The sequence below is a fragment of the Bos indicus x Bos taurus genome, chromosome 8 (assembly GCF_003369695.1).
Source record: "Bos indicus x Bos taurus breed Angus x Brahman F1 hybrid chromosome 8, Bos_hybrid_MaternalHap_v2.0, whole genome shotgun sequence".
Taxonomy (NCBI): Eukaryota; Metazoa; Chordata; class Mammalia; order Artiodactyla; family Bovidae; genus Bos; species Bos indicus x Bos taurus.
Window position 1 is genome coordinate 70057104 of NC_040083.1, and position 15761 is coordinate 70072864.

Consider the following 15761-nt stretch of genomic DNA (forward strand, 5'->3'; position numbering starts at 1 on the left):
TATCTGTGCCCGGGCCTGCAATGCCACCCTCACCCAGTACCAGCTGCTTGCCACCCACGTGCCCACGGTTTGGGCCATTGACCAGTATCGGGTATGCCAAGAGGTAAGTTTGTAAGTCTATGGCCTCTCTTACGTTTGTAAGTCTATGGGATCTCTCCAGAGGGGCCCTATGCTGAGTTCACGGAAGCCCTTTAAAGTTTGAGTAGAGGCAGCTGAAGAGCACAGATCCCTGGGAGAGGCCTGAGGGGAGCCCACCCCAGGGGAGGGGTCCCCAGCCCTTTGTGTTTGTCTGAGCAGAAGCCTGGGGCATCTTGTGTAACATAGCCCCCAGTAATGGGAAGCCCTGGAGCTGGGAAAGGGGTGGTGCTTTGGAGAGATGAGAGCTGCCAGAAGAAAAGAAACTGCTGGCTAATGATACCAGAAGACCCAAGGCTGGGAAACATCTGATTGGCAGGTACAGCTGGGAACAAGGATGGGCTCCTTGGGAGATCGCATCACTCCCGTGACTGTCTGCCCTCTGGAGTCTCTTCTGTCCTGGCCAGCTCTTGTTAGGGGACTCAGGTGTTCTAGGACACACAGAGGGAGACACTAGTTGTCCCCCAGCCCCCATGCTGTGGGACCCAGGAGTGAGCTGACCCCACCCCGAGTCGGCATGCAGGACCCCCAGGAACCATTGCCTTCGCTTCCCTCCCCTCTCCCTGTCCCACCCCCTTCCCCCACCCCTTCCAGGTGCTGGAACGTTCCCGAGACGTGGTGGACGATGTGAGCGTGTCTCTCCGCCTCTGGGATACCTTCGGAGACCACCACAAAGACCGGCGCTTTGCTTATGGGAGGTAGGGAAGACCCCCGCTGCCTCAGGGAGCCAAGTGGATGGGGTTTTCCCCGAGGTATGAGGACACTCTGTGAAACTGAGTGGAAGGAGTTTCACTCTGTGAAACTGGGAGGAAGGAGTGGAGAAAACAGCCCTGGGAGACCCTTGACGGGAAGGCAGCCTGGGTGGACAGGGAGCCGGCTTTGCAGTCGGGCGGCCGGCTTGCAGTCGGGCGGCCTGGTTTCAGTTCTCCCCTGTTAACCAGTAACGCTGGGACTTTGAGCAATTAGGAAGGCTGTTCTGAGATGAGTTTTTCTCAGATGAGATGGTAAAAGCGGTCATGTCTAAATCTCAAGAGAGCTGTGAGGTCAACCCAAGAATCTTTGAAAGCTCTCAAGTGCTAACTTGGGGTACAGAAATAGGAAGTGCTATGATTAAATGTTTTGGGGAAGATCACGTGAGCTGATCCATATGACAGTTGTGGGACTGCAGTGTAGGGGTGCCATTGGGTATGTGCTCTCCCTTGTTCCAGCAGCAGGGAACCTATCACTAGCTTTTTCTGCCTATAACCTCACTCTCTCCCACCCCAGATCTGATGTGGTGGTTCTGTGCTTCTCCATTGCCAACCCCAACTCCCTCCACCATTTCAAGACCATGTGGTTCCCAGAAATCAAGCCCTTTGTCCCCGAGCACCTGTCATCTTGGTGGGCTGCCAACTGGACCTGCGTTACGCTGACCTGGATGCTGTCAATAGGGCCAGGAGACCCTTGCCTAGAGAGGGTGCCTAGGGAGGGAAAGGTGGCAGATGAGGAAGGGGAAGAGGAAGTGGCGGGAAGTTGTGTGTCTCTCAACTCCCTGCTCAGCCCTGAGAGAATGCACAGAGCCTCACTTCTCTCTCTCCATTTGAAGCAGACTCACATAGGGAGCCAGTAAGAATGATCATTCTTTCATCCATCCATCCATTACACACTGAGTGGATAATACTGAGCTAAGCATCATGAGGAGAGAAGGAGAAGAGAGGTAATCTTTGTATGAAAGGAGCTTATAATCTTGCTGGGAGATGAACTGGATAGGTGAATATGTTAAAAACCAGCATGCTAATTGCCAGAGAGGTAGTCAGCCCTCCCATTACTTTGAGCCGGGGAGATCACCCAGGCCTCCCATAGACAATGGAGGGCTTCCTGGAAGAAGAAGGGATCTGGCCAAACAGAGGAGAAAGGGAGTGGAAATGAGCAGGGCAGGAACGGGGCTTAGACCCAGATCCTCAGCAGGGATGCCCCCAGTCAGGTGAAAAACACACAGGATCGGGGGAATGCATCTCCCTGCCCCCAACTCCTCCGCCACCGACATGAATTTGGCTTCCCTTCTTGAACGTGCCAGGCCATCAAGCCAATGAGATCCTTCCCCTGGAGAAGGGCCAAGAGGTGGCCAAAGAGATGGGTATCCCCTACTACGAGACGAGCGTGGTGGCGCAGTTCGGTATCAAGGATGTGTTCGACAACGCCATCCGGGCAGCGCTTATCTCCCGCTGGCACCTGCAGTTCTGAAAGTCCCACCTCCGCAATGTGCAGCAGCCCCTGCTGCAGGCGCCTTTCCTGCCCCCCAAGCCACCGCCCCCGCTCATTGTGGTGTCCGACCCCCCCTCCAGCAGCGAGGAGTGCCCTGCCCACCTCCTGGAGGACCTGCTGTGTGCAGACGTCATCCTTGTGCTTCGGGAGCGGGTGCGCATCTCGCGCACAATATCTACCTCTCCACATCCTCCTCCAAGTTCTACGACCGGTTCCTCATGGACCTGAGTGAGGGGGAGCTGGGGGGGACCCTCCGGGTCAGGGGGTCCCCGCTCAGAGGACCACCGGGGTCACCCTGATCAACACCACCACCATCACCACCACCACCATGGCCGGGACTTCCTGCTCCGGGCAGCCAGCTTTGACGTGTGTGAGAGTGTGGAGGAGGGTGGGGGCTCTGGGCACGCTGGGCTCCAGGCATCCACCAGCGACGGGATCTTACGGGGCAATGGGACAGGGTACCTGCCTGGGCGGGGTCGAGTGCTGTCTTCCTGGAGCCGAGCTTTTGTGAGCATCCAGGAAGAGATGACAGAAGACCCACTGACTTATAAATCCCGGCTGATGGTGGTGGTGAAAATGGACAACTCCATCCAGCCAGGGCCGTTCCGGGCTGTTCTCAAGTACCTGTACACAGGGGAGCTGGACGAGAACGAGCGAGACCTCATGCACATCGCCCACATCGCTGAGCTGCTTGAGGTCTTTAATCTGTGCATGATGGTGGCCAACATCCTCAACAACGAGGCCTTCATGAACCAGGAGATCACCAAGGCCTTCCATGTCCACCGGACAAAACGGGTTAAGGAGTGCTTGGCCAAAGGCACCTTCTCACGTATGAAAAAGGCTTTAGGAGCTGGGGTCCCAAAGGCAGTGGACTTCCCTCCAGGAGCCTTCTGCAGAATCTGGGTTGGTCCAAATAGCATTCTGAGTCATCTCAGCCACCCATGTCCTGGAGATATCATGGCTCTGCTCCTGAAACCTAGAGCCTCCAGCTTTAGATTGTGGTCATGTAGTGCTCACAGACTGTGGCTTCAGGAGGAAGCAGTCATCTGGAGCAGTGTTGACCCGTGGGGCTGGTTGTCCCATATTCTTTCACCCCATCCTCACGTGATGCATCTTCTCTCACCCAACAGATGTGACCTTCATCCTGGATGATGGCACCATCAGTGCCCACAAGCCCCTGTTGATTTCTAGCTGTGACTGGATGGCTGCCATATTTGGGGGGGTCACTTGTGGAGAGTTCCACCAGGGAGGTAAGGCTAGGATGGAAACAGCTGGGAGGGAGAGAGGCTTACTCCCTTTCCATCTGAGGCATCTGTCACTTCATGGTACTTCCTTCAGCCTTGACTCTGTACAAACCACCAAGTGATGGGCCCAAGAGAAGTTTATGAGATGGCTCCTATAGCCAAGGACTTTGCAGTATACCAAGATGGGCAATTATGGTCACATCCTAGCTCTATAGTTGAGAAAAAACTTTTTTCTTAAAGCAGTAAGAACAGATTTTTATTCAGACACTATTGCAATGGGGGAAAAGAGACCTCAGTATAGAACTGGTTTTTATTCTTAATTGAGCATGATCAAGTGGGGTTTATAGTCAAGGTGTAGGGTGGGAGTCAGTGGGTAGAAAATTACTTAGAGGAAACATCAGGAGTCAGTGGGAGTTCTAGCCAAATCAAGACTGGGGTTCAAGTCTGACCTCCTTTCTACCCTTCTCTGAACTGTGACACTGACTGTCCATCCCTCAGCCTTGGAGTTAACAGTGTCCTCCTTTGTGAATCTACTTAAAGTTCCAAGGGTCCACACCAAGTGTCTCCAGCTGATCTGAGGTTTCCCTTGAGTATGCGGATGAGGTCTTTTATTTCTGCTGAGTACCCTTCTCAGCTCTGGTCCCTTAGTCAGTGCTCAGCAAGCACTGAAAAGCTGAACAAAGAATGTTAGAGTATAGCATCCTATAACCCAGAGAAGGCATTTCCTAAGGTTTCTGAGTCAGGAAGATCCTTTGGAGGAGGGAAGGGCACCCCTTTCCAGTATTCTTACCTGGAGAATCCCAAGGACAGAGGAGCCTGGCGGGCTACAGTCCATAGGGTCGCACAGAGTCGGACATGACTTAAGCGACTTAGCACACACTGGAAAGGGAGTCCTTCTGGGAGGTGAAGAGGAGAGTTCGAGATTTGAGTTGTCTCTGCTCCCTGAAGCATGAGTGGGTTGAGATGTGCAACGTGTGAGATGGGAACTCTCCAGAGTCACAGAAGCAGCTGTAAAGTTCCAGCCAATTCCCAGTGCAGCCTGGAGAGGCTGGCGGCTGATGAGAAAGCAGTTTTTGTGTTGGTCCCGCTCTGGAGAGATCCCAGAGGCCCAGAGCTGTAGCTTCGAGCAGCCCAGAGAGACCAGCTGGTGTTCGCTCCGTTCATCCACATCCCACTTGCACTGCTCCCTGAAGGATAGAGTGGGGCCAGGTGCAGGTGACCGGAAGGATTCCTTTATGCTTCCTCCAAACCAGAAAGATGCTAACGCGAGTGCAGGTCCTTTTTAAAAGCTATTGGAGCCCTGCTCACAGGTGCTCAGCAGATGGGTTCATTGCAGGCTGTTGGTGTGGGAGATTAGCCTTTGGGGAAGGAGGGGTTCTGAGCAGGTCCAGGGACCGCAGAGGGGTGGCAGCCTGTCTATGGGAGACCAACTGTCCAGGCCAGGGCCTTCTGAGTTCTTCAGAACTGCTGCTCTTTCCCTAAAGCTGGACCTTGCTGCAGCCTGCTCCATTCCTTCCTACCCACAGGTGGTATTTCCTTACACAAGCAAGATCTGCATGTGGGCTGTGCTGGAGTACCTGTACACTGGCATGTTCACCTCCAGCCCCGACCTGGACGACATGAAACTCATCATCCTGGCCATCCACCTCTGCCTGCCACACTTGGTCGCCCTCACAGGTAGCTAAGCCCATGGGAGGGGCCTCCAGGGAGGAGGAGGAGTCAGGAGACCCCCTGGGAGTCGTGGTTTCTTCTCTCACCTGTCTCCTCCTAGGGGACAGGCCGCCAGCACCAAGGGGATACGTTTACATAGCGTGAGATAGGTCGGTGCGTATTGGGGTTGCGGTGAGGATGTGGATGTAAGGAAATGTGTGAGAGGGATGCTTGGTGGGGTCACCTTATAGGTCTCTCTAGAGGTTATTGTGGTGCAGCAAGTGGGCACCAGTAGATACCAGGGCTCGAGGTTCTCAGCTTGGCCACACTCAGGCAAGCTTAAGAAGCCAAAAAGAACAGAACACCATTACTCATTCCTACCCTTGCATCTCCTCCTTCTTCCTTTCGTTTTTCTTCCCCTTTCTCATTTCCTTCTTCTCTTCCAGCTTCCCTTTCTCTTTCTTCTAGAAACACAGTAAATATTGACCTAATTGTTGGTCACTCCTAATTCTTTGATTCCTGGAAGATCCTGTGAGCTAGAGCTCAGGTTTCAGGATGGACCAACCCCAGAGGCTTGGGTGGAGCAGGGGCTGGGGCAGGAGGGAGACCAAGGAGCAGCGCTTGGGGTGCCAGGGCAGGAGGAGAGATGGTGCAGTGCAGATGAGAAGTCATGTGGAGCCCGTGGTGCCCGCCGACAGGTGGCGCTCCTGAGCTGGAGTCAGCATGTGCGTTCCATTGATGTTGGTGTTGGTACCTGTACTGGCATTGATGTCCAGGTTAATGTCCTTGGGCGGGTCGGCAGCAGAGAGCAAGGCCTCAGATACTGAGTTGAGGTTCAGGGAAGGACCTGGTGTCAGAGCTGCTGTGGCCCTCGGCAGATGATCAAGATTGGGACTTGGCTATGAGGGAAGCAGTGATCCTATGATGAGAAATGAATTGAAAGGTGGCGCTTGGTCCCTGGAAGAGGTGGAAATGATTGACTGGAATCAAATGTTAAGAGCTGAGCCTGCAGAGGCAGGCCAGGGGACACTGAGGGCTTTAGGGCAGGGAGTAAGAGGCTTCTAAAGATTTCAACTGCAGAATTCCCTGGTGGTCTGGTGGTTAAGGCTGCACTTCCACTGCAGGGGGTATGGGTTCGATCCCTGGTCAGGGAACTAAGATCCTGCATGCTGAGTGGTGCGACCAATAAATAAATAAAAAATAAGTAAGATCACAGCTGCAACAATTTGAAAAAGTGGTGCAGCATTCCCAGAACACAGAAAATAGTCCAAAACTCTTAGACTAAATAACTTTTGAAAGACTTGCTACACAGAAATGGCCCAAATGAAAAAAAAATGTATTCAGGTGTTTCTTTAAGTTTGTTTCATCATAGCAAGCAATCAGAGACAAGTCAAACAGGCACACTGGTGGATGGCTTTTGCAAGGTAGCCATTAATAATGTTACCTCTCACTGCTGCATGGAAAGGCTTATAGAAAATAACATTGAATGGCCTTTCCTGGGAAATGCTTCATAATCGCTAAAAAACATTTAAAAAATATGTTTCTATGTACCGTGTAAAGGAACAGTGGAAAATGCCAAGTGTTGTATAATAAGTGACATGTTTTGTGATATAAGCTTACTATGAAGTTATTAATTTAAGCTTAATTTTTAAAATGTTAAATATTGCACAAAAAACATGAAATATGTGTTCATCTTAATAAATTATTACAAACCAAGTGGCCCTTGCTCGCCACACTAGAGCCCCCAGTTGTCCCTCTCAACCATAGGCCCTCCCCACCCCAAAGGTAACCATTCTGCCTATTGCTCTAAGATTTTATGATTGCTCTTCCTTACTCTTCTTCATAGTTATATCATCCAAGTGTGCATCCTGAAACACTATAGCATGATTTTATTTTTCATATAACTTTTAAGGTTTTTTTAATCTGTAAGTACCTTGTCTGTTAAAAACAAAAACAGAACTTTCCCTTGTGATATGTTGGAAAAACCCTCTGATCCAGGGAACCTAGATTTTTTTACTGATTGCCTTTCTGTAGTCCACCATGTTTCCTTCCTATCAACTGGCCTTCAGGTCTAGAGGCTAGATTAGATCGAGTCTTCTTTTGGTGAGACTACATTTTGTAGGCTGTTTCTGCTTTTCATCAAGAAACATAGATCATCTGCTTTTCTCGCTTTTTGTGGTGTTAGCAGCCTTTGAATTTTATTGCCTGGATCCATTCATTTATTAAGTGTTGTGAAATGGTAATATTCCAATTCGGTCTTTTTTTTATTTTATTTTTTTAATCTGTTAGAATACTTTCAAAAGGAGGGAAACTTTCCCTCACCTATGGTTTGATTTCCCAGTAGAATAGTTCATGTAGGAAAAGCAGGTGAATATGTGGTATTTTAATTTACCAGTTGTTTTTCTTTTCTCTTATATTTATGTACTTATTTGGCTGCAGTGGAGTCTTAGTGGTGGCATGAAGGATCTTTAGTTGTGGCATGTGGGATCTAGCTCCCTTACCAGGGGTTGAACCTGGTCCCCTGCATTGGAAGTGTAGAGTTTTGGCCACTGGACCATCAGGGAAGTCCCTGTTTACCAGTTTTCAAGACACACATTTGTTTGCTATCATCCTTTGAGAGTGACCAGTTGATTGTTTGTTATTAATATTACATGTGATTATGAATTTTTGGACGTGAACATACTCTATTGGTTTTTAGTTCAGGTCAGTTGCTCAGTCGTGTTCGACTCTTTGTGACCCCATGGACTGCAGCGTGCCAGGCATCCCTGTCCATCACCAACTCCTGAAGCCTACTCAAACTCATGTCCATCACGTCAGTGATGCCATCCACCCATCTCGTCCTCTGTCGTCCCCTTCTCCTGCCTTCAATCTTTCCCAGCATCAGGATCTTTTCAAATGAGTCGGTTCTTCACATCAGGTGGCCAAAGTATTGGAGTCTCAGATTCAGCATCCGTCCTTCCAATGAATATTCAGGACTGATTTCCTTTAAGATTGACTGGTTGGATCTCCTTGCAGTCCAGGGGACTCTCAAGAGTCTTCTCCAACACCACAATTGAAAAGTATCAATTCTTTAGCACTCAGCCTTCTTTATAGTTCAACTCTCACATCCATACATGACTACTGGAAAAACCATAGCTTTGACTAGATGGACTTTTGTTGGTAGAGTAAGGTCTCTGCTTTTTAATATGCTGTCTAGGTTGGTCATAGCTTTTCTTTCAAGGAGCAAACATCTTTTAATTTCACGGCATCAGTCACCATCTGCAGTGATTTTGGAGCCCCCCAAAATAAAGTCTCTCAGTATTTCCATTGTTTCCCCATCTATTTGCCATGAAGTGATGGGACCGGATGCCATGATCTTAGTTTTCTGAATGTTGAGTTTTAAGCCAACTTTTTCACTCTCCTCTTTCACTTTCATCAAGAGGTTCTTTAGTTCTTCGCTTTCTGCCATAAAGATGGTGCCCTATCTGAGGTTACTGATGTTTCTCCCGGCAATCTTGATTCCAGCTATCGGTTTTAAATAATTGCAATTAGCTTTAAGAAAACTCAGATACTCTGCTGTTCCTTTAACCTGTAGAAGTCTCCTCAAGTTGGCTGCAGAGTCTCTAGAAGAGCTTTTGATGCTCTGGAATGACAAGATGTGCCAGGTTCATTGTGTATATTTCCTGCCCCATACCCGGTATCAGCCATTTCTCTAAGAAGTCTTGGCTTCCTGTAGTTGGAAATGGGATTTCAAGGCTACAGTATTTGCATTAGCAATGCTTTTGCTATTGGGATGGCTGTTGTTTCTAGGTCTTTTCCCATGGACTCAGCTGAGACATATTACTTTTAAAGATAAAATACTTTATCAGTTTATACTGATACAGTTAAAATTCAGAACTCAAAGTGTTTACTTCTTCCCTAGAAAGGTCTTAACATGAAATGCAAGGTTAGTACAAAATTTGTTACAAAACTTAAATTAAAATGAACAACTTGATTTAATCCTTAGTTCTAATCTATAGTTCTCAGCAAATTTGAGATTTAATACCCTCTCCCATCAGTATCAATGGCTGACTCTCAGGGGTGGGGGCTTTCACCCCACCTGTATAACTCCTTGCTGCCACATATGTAGCTTAAAAAGCTTCATAGGTTATTCTAGTCTCCGCCTTCACTTCCCACCTCATCTCCAGTGGGAAAGTCTTGCTCCAATCCTGGTTTCCTCACTGGTAGGAGCCGACTTAAATCTCCTGTGGCCTTTCCTGGCCTGTTGGGACTTGCCCCGGACCTCTCTTTGCCCTGCTGTGGGCCCCTGCTGGGGCCGGGGAGGGGATAAACAAGTGCCTGTCCACTCCTGTGGTTCTTCAGCCCGTTCCTGGCTGTGTGTGTGTCACAGAGCAGTACACAGTGACTGGGCTGATGGAAGCAACCCAGATGATGGTGGACATCGACGGGGACGTCCTTGTGTTCCTGGAACTGGCTCAGGTAGGATGACAGGGAAGGAATCTCTGCAACATTCTCAGCTCTGGGCTCTGCCTGTTGGCAGCAAATGGGGAGGGTTTGGGAGGTGGTGGGTAGGAAGGAAACCCATTGACAGACTTGGTTCCCCCAGTGGGCAGACCCATCTTACCCTGCAGGCCAGAGGATTCACCCCAACATGCCAAGAGGAGAGGCTGGCTGTGGCAGGAAGGGACAGAGACTTCAGGCAACCGTTGGGCCGGGGAGGGAAACCAGAGCCCTGTATAGACGTGGTTGCTGCCGGCTGGGGTCATTTAAGGCACACTGGGGACTCTCCGTCTAAGATGAACTTCCTCCTCCATTTTCCCAAGTGACAGTGTCAGTTGCTCAGTCATGTCTGGCTCTCTGCGACCCCGTGCACTTTAGCCTGCCAGGCTCCTCTGTCTCTGGGATTCTCCAGGCAAGAATACTGAAGTGGGTTGCCATTTCCTCCTCAAGGGGATCCTGCTGACCCAGGGACTGAACCCACGTGTCCTGCATTGCGGGCAGATTCTTTACTGTCTGAGCCACCCAAAACAGGCAAGCAAAATCTCCCCTACCAGCCCTCAGGGTGCCAAACATTCTAAAGATTAGTTTCTGAAGTTAAAATAATGCAGATATGCCTGGGTGGTCAGCTCTCTAAGCCCGGTTGTCAGCACCTTGGTGCAGGCTGCTCTGGTCCAGCATGGAGGACGAGGGGTCAGATCTGAGGAGGGCAGACCCAGTAGGAGGCCACCTCATAGGACTGTGGGTTTCTGCGGCTGCTGGGGGCAGGTCACGGGTGAGGTGGTGGTGATGGTGCCAAAGAGCAAATCCATGTCATTCCATCATGGTTTTGTGTGGCCTTGCCACTCGAGGTGGGTTCTCTGTGACTCAGGGCCTTTGGCCACCTGCGCCAAAGCTCTGGCTCTGAAGGCAAAAGTAGACATCTGTGTGCAGACCTTGGCCCAGGGGTCCCAGCACAGACATGCTCCTGTCTGTTCCCAGTTCCACTGTGCGTACCAGTTGGCTGACTGGTGTCTTCACCACATCTGCACCAACTACAACAATGTGTGTCGCAAGTTCCCCCGAGACATGAAGGCCATGTCCCCAGGTGAGCATCCCCAGCGGCATTTGTCGCCTCCCTCTCCTTGGGTCCAAGCCTCTGACCTGACCCCAGGGCGCCCAGAGGCTGCCAAAAACCCCTGTGGGTGGGGAGTAGCCTGCAAACATGCACCCAGCCCAGCGGAGGGGGTCCTGGAAAAAGCGCTGGTATGGAGGGCGGCCCCCCAGCCCCAGCCAGCCAGAGACTGTGGGCAATTCACTCTGCCCCTCTGAGCTTCTGCTTTTCACAATACAGTCAGACTAGAGGTGGTGTTTTTTAGATGTTTGTGGATCAAACTCCACAATAAGAAATCCATTTTTGTTTGTTTGTTAATTTTTACAATGTTGATTGGTTTCTGCCAAACAACAATGCAAATCAGCCATAATTATACATATATCCCCTGCCTCTTGAGCCTCCCTCCCATCCCCATATCCCACCCCTCTAGGTTATCAAGAATTACATTTTACCTTGTGACCTAGTACACATATTGAAAAATTTATCAGTTGTTTTTAATACTGTTCACGACTCATGACATTAATTTCATAACCTGGGAATGGGCACAAGTCACAGCTTGGACAACACAGATCTGGGCATCCTCTGGGGTCCCTGCAGCTTGGTCTCTGCTTAATTGATGTCTCAGGTCCTGGGGCCTGACAGGAATCCAGGGGTCCAGGATTCATGGGATCCAGGGAGAGGTGTGGCTGGCCTCCCCCGTTGGCCTTCACTGGGCACCGTCTGCTTTGCTGTGACCCTCCTCCCTAGTACTCTACCAGGTCTCCCACTCCTGCTCTGTCCTCATCACCCTTCTAGCATTTTCTTTCTAAAGCACAGCTCCAACTGCCTCACTTCCCTGGTCCCAAACTTTCGTGGAGCCCCCACACCTTCTAGAAGAAGTCCAAACCCCTCAGCCTAGCCTTCCCTCCCATCTGAGCTCCTGCATACCCCCACCCCCCACACCTCCCCTCTCAGAACCTCAGCTCTGCCAGCTGCACCTGCTGTCAGCCCAGCCAGGCCGAGCATCTTCTTGCCCACAGCTCTTCTCACCATTTCTCCCTCATCCCTTGTCGCAGCCTGCTTTATTCTCCAAGCCTTGATAGGATCTTCCCTCTGCCTTTGAAGAAAGACGCAAGTGGAAATGCCTTTCCCCAGTGTGGACCGTCGGCTCCATTCCCTGGGCAGCTGACTCTCTTTGGGGGCTCAGTGAAGGCAGGGCTTCCACTTCTGGTCCCCAGGGGTTGGCATGTGGGCCTAGGAGGACCAGAGGCATGTTCCATGGCAGCGGGGCAGGGGTGGGAGTCCCTCTGCCCCTCCTCCTGCGTCTTCCTCACCCAGCCCTACTGCCGTTCTGCCCCAGAAAACCAGCAGTATTTCGAGAAACACCGGTGGCCACCCGTCTGGTACCTGAAGGAGGAAGACCACTACCAGCGGGCCCGGAAGGAGCGCGAGAAGGAGGACTATCTGCACCTGAAGCGGCAGCCCAAGCGGCGCTGGTTGTTCTGGAATAGTCCGTCCTCGGCGTCCTCTTCGGCCGCCTCCTCGGCGTCCCCATCCTCCTCCTCGGCTGTGGTCTGAGATGCTGCCACCCTCTTCTGACCCTGCTGCTGTTGTCCCCACTTGTCTTTGCCCCTCTGCTCCTCCGCATCGCCCCCTCCACCTCCCAGGGACAGAGGACTCGCATAACCAGGACCCTTTGGGTGGAGCTGCTCTCACCAGCCAACATAGCTCAGCACAGAGAGGAGGGAGCCTGGCCTCGTGGACCAGAGCAATGGCCCTGTGCAGAGGTCCTGATTCCATGGCTGGCCGGGAGACAACTCTTGGAGGCGGGCATCGGGGAGAGAGCTGAGGACTGTGGCATCTTGTCTGTGGGTCGGAGAACCCTAGCATCAAAGGGGAAATTCTCCTGCTGGGAAGCTGTGTGTCCTGGTCTGCACAGGCAGCCCCCTCCCAGGGAGCAGCAGTGGGCAGGCAGGGTCCTACCTCTGTTGGCCTCACGTCTCCATTTATGGAATTGAAGGGTTATAGTGGCTTTGTGGGCCTTTCCACGTGGAGCCTACTCAAATCCTCACTGGAAAAGTCAGGGTAGAACTTAAGCCTTCAGAGCCCAACTCCAGGCTTCCACCTCTGTGGTGCAGCTGCCAGAAGCCGCAAGTAGAAGGCTTGCCCTCTGCCAGCATTGCTTCCGGGGCTGTGGGCAACCAGGCCTGAGAAGGTGGCAGAGGTTTTTCAGAGCTTCAGCCCTGGAAGCAGTGCTTCTTGGTGCAATGAGAAACTTCTCTTTCCCTCCATCCTTTACCGCTCAGGTTTGGAGATGGAAACAAAAGGAAACACTGGAACAGGGGGAGAGAAAGTAGAGGGTGATGGGACCTGAGTACAGCAATCCCATGCTCCTTTGGGCTCCTCCCCCCCACTGCTGGCCAGCACAGCTTCTAATGGGGAGAGGGTAAATTTTGCAAAAATATGCAGACAATGAACAAAATCACCACCGACAAAAGCATTGTGGCCTCTGTCCCCTCAAAAGAAGAAAAGCAGAAAAAGACCCTGGATGGCTCTCATTCTTATAAAGCCAAGCAGGGGACCCCATGTGGATGAGACAATGGTCGAGGTGGTAAAATTGACTCCGATGCTTTTCAGGAAAGCAGTGTAACCAGCTGTGACCGAGGATGTCCTGGCTCCACTGATTGACTCTGGAGGGCATGGTGCATGCCTTCAGCACGCTGGGGATGACGTTGCAGGGGCGGGGAGGGGGGGCTTGGGAATCACCATGGTGTTGGACTCATCATGAGAATCAATCCGATGTCAACTTCAGCAGGTAACTCCATAGGATATGACTGTGTTGAAGGGGTGGGACGCGGTAGGGGTCAAAGGTCAGGGGAAAGGGCACTGACATGGAGAATAGGAGTCTTTGTAAAGAAGGTAATGAAGTACGTGACCTTACTCAGTGCTGGTTGGTGAGAACAGGGAAGAATGGGGGAATTGAATAGGAGCAAAACCAAGGTCAGTCCAGAGAAGAGGAGGGAGGAGACTGGAGGATGGTGGAGGATTAAGACAGTATCTTGCAGCCCATGGGGGAAAGCTGGGCCACAACTGACCCTCTCCCCCTTTTCTGACTCTGATTTGTATCTCACTCCACACACTCTTGTTAGATTCAGAACACAGGGTCCCTCTGATGAAGGTGGAGCCAGAGAGACTGAGCTCCTGTCCTCAGCACTCAGGACTCATCTCATCTAAAAAAGATGCTTTAGGGAGAGTAACTGGGTTTTGGTCCCAGGGCCCGGTGTGGGGGGCTCCACCCCCAATTATCTGGCATAGAGCAACCGCCCGCCCCCCACCCCCTCTGCAAAAAATGGAACCTCTGCATCAATTTTGTGGTGCCAAGACCTAGAGATTTGAGGTCAAGGCCTTGTCAAGAGAAGGAGCAGGAGGTGGCAGGTCAAGTGCATCTTGAATGGCTGTGACCCTTGGTGTCCGAGCCCTAGACTTCAAGGCCATGGCTGCCTCCCCTCCAAGTCCTCCAGGTGGCAGGCTTGGAAACCAGACATGTGCTGCCCTCTACTGGCTGGTCAGCTCACTTCTGCTGAGCTCAGGCTGAGGCTGAGGTGAAGGGGACAGAAGGGGAACCTCCTAGGTGGGGTGTGCTGCTCTGCACCAGCCCCTTCACTCTGGGAAGGGTGTAGGAGGGGCCATGGGGGCCTCCCAAGAACTCCAGGGGGGTGGGAGAGCCAGGACCTGAAATCCAACAGCAGGGGAATTAGGTCTCCATGAGCTTACAGGCCTGAGGCGTCTGGCCCAAAGATGAGGATGCAGAAAGGCCAGCAGGGACAGAAAGGGAAGGCGGCTCAGGAGTGGCAGGAGGCTCACAAGTGAGAGGCCACAGCAGGATCCCAGCAGGCAGGGTCTCGGCACCCCTTCCAATAGCTCCGTCAGAACCAGTCCATACCTCCAGGAGCCCAGCAAGCCCAGGTGGGACTCAGAGATACCACCTGGGGAGGCTGTGGGGGACCTGGGCCAGCCCAGTCAGGGGAAGGGCAGGGAGGAGAGGGATGGAGGAGGGGCTGAATTCCAGTCCCCCAGGAACCTGGTGCCCAGAAATCTTGAGTCAGAGCAGGAGACACATTCACACAGGGCAAGCTTGAGCCTGAGGCATAAAAGCGAGAAGGAAGGAGTGGGTCACACAGCAAGAACACACACTCCTGCACCCGCGTCACTCAGAACTCTAGAGGAGAACGGGAGGATGGGGGAGAAAAACACACACACGCCTCTTTTTATATAAAATTGCATATTTAATTTGGTCATGGATTCATAAACACATGAGTATTTTGTACCTACTGGCCTTTCTTGTACTGTTTGATATTTCCAACAAACTCTTCTAAGGTGAGAACTTCCAACGGAGAGAAGAGTGAAAAGATAAACAACCAGTAGTGAAACAATTGAGTGCCTGTCGTGGGTCAGGGGCTCTTTGGACTGGATATAAAACAAGGCAACTTCAGGCTCTCCTCAAGTTTACCTTAAATAAACATGATGAACACTGACAAGGCTAATACTTTAGGTGGGCACTAAGGACGTCCTCCGAGAAAGGGATAAGTGACCTGACACTTGATTGACAAGAGTTCATTTCTATCTTCCTCTGAAGATGAAGGCAGAGTGCCCTCCACAAAAGGAACAGCAAAAGCAAGAAACACGTGACTTCCGGGGAACAGAGGGGCAGTAGGGCAGGACCTCTGAAAGGGAAGAGCAAAGGGCTATTTCACTAAGGCCACTGAGGTAGGACCCCTACCAAACTCCACTGGGGCACCATACCCTGAATGTCCCTAAATACTCGGCCAATTCTAGTTTGGGTCCAGCCATGCCAGTCTTGGGCACACAAAGTTTTGAGATGGAAAAGATAAACTGAGGAGTACTAGTTTCATAACATCACCCTGCCATGACTGGAATAC

The 15761-nt window shown here is 51.4% G+C and overlaps 1 pseudogene across 1 annotated transcript; it reads left to right on the plus strand.

Moving 5' to 3' along the window:
• LOC113897296 lies at positions 1-12584 on the plus strand (annotated as a pseudogene). Its single transcript, XR_003512311.1, has 9 exons — positions 1-103; positions 730-833; positions 1402-1591; positions 2201-3208; positions 3510-3629; positions 5150-5300; positions 9643-9731; positions 10731-10836; positions 12182-12584. The product of XR_003512311.1 is annotated as a rho-related BTB domain-containing protein 2-like (transcript).
• Positions 12585-15761: the final 3177 nt, after the last annotated feature.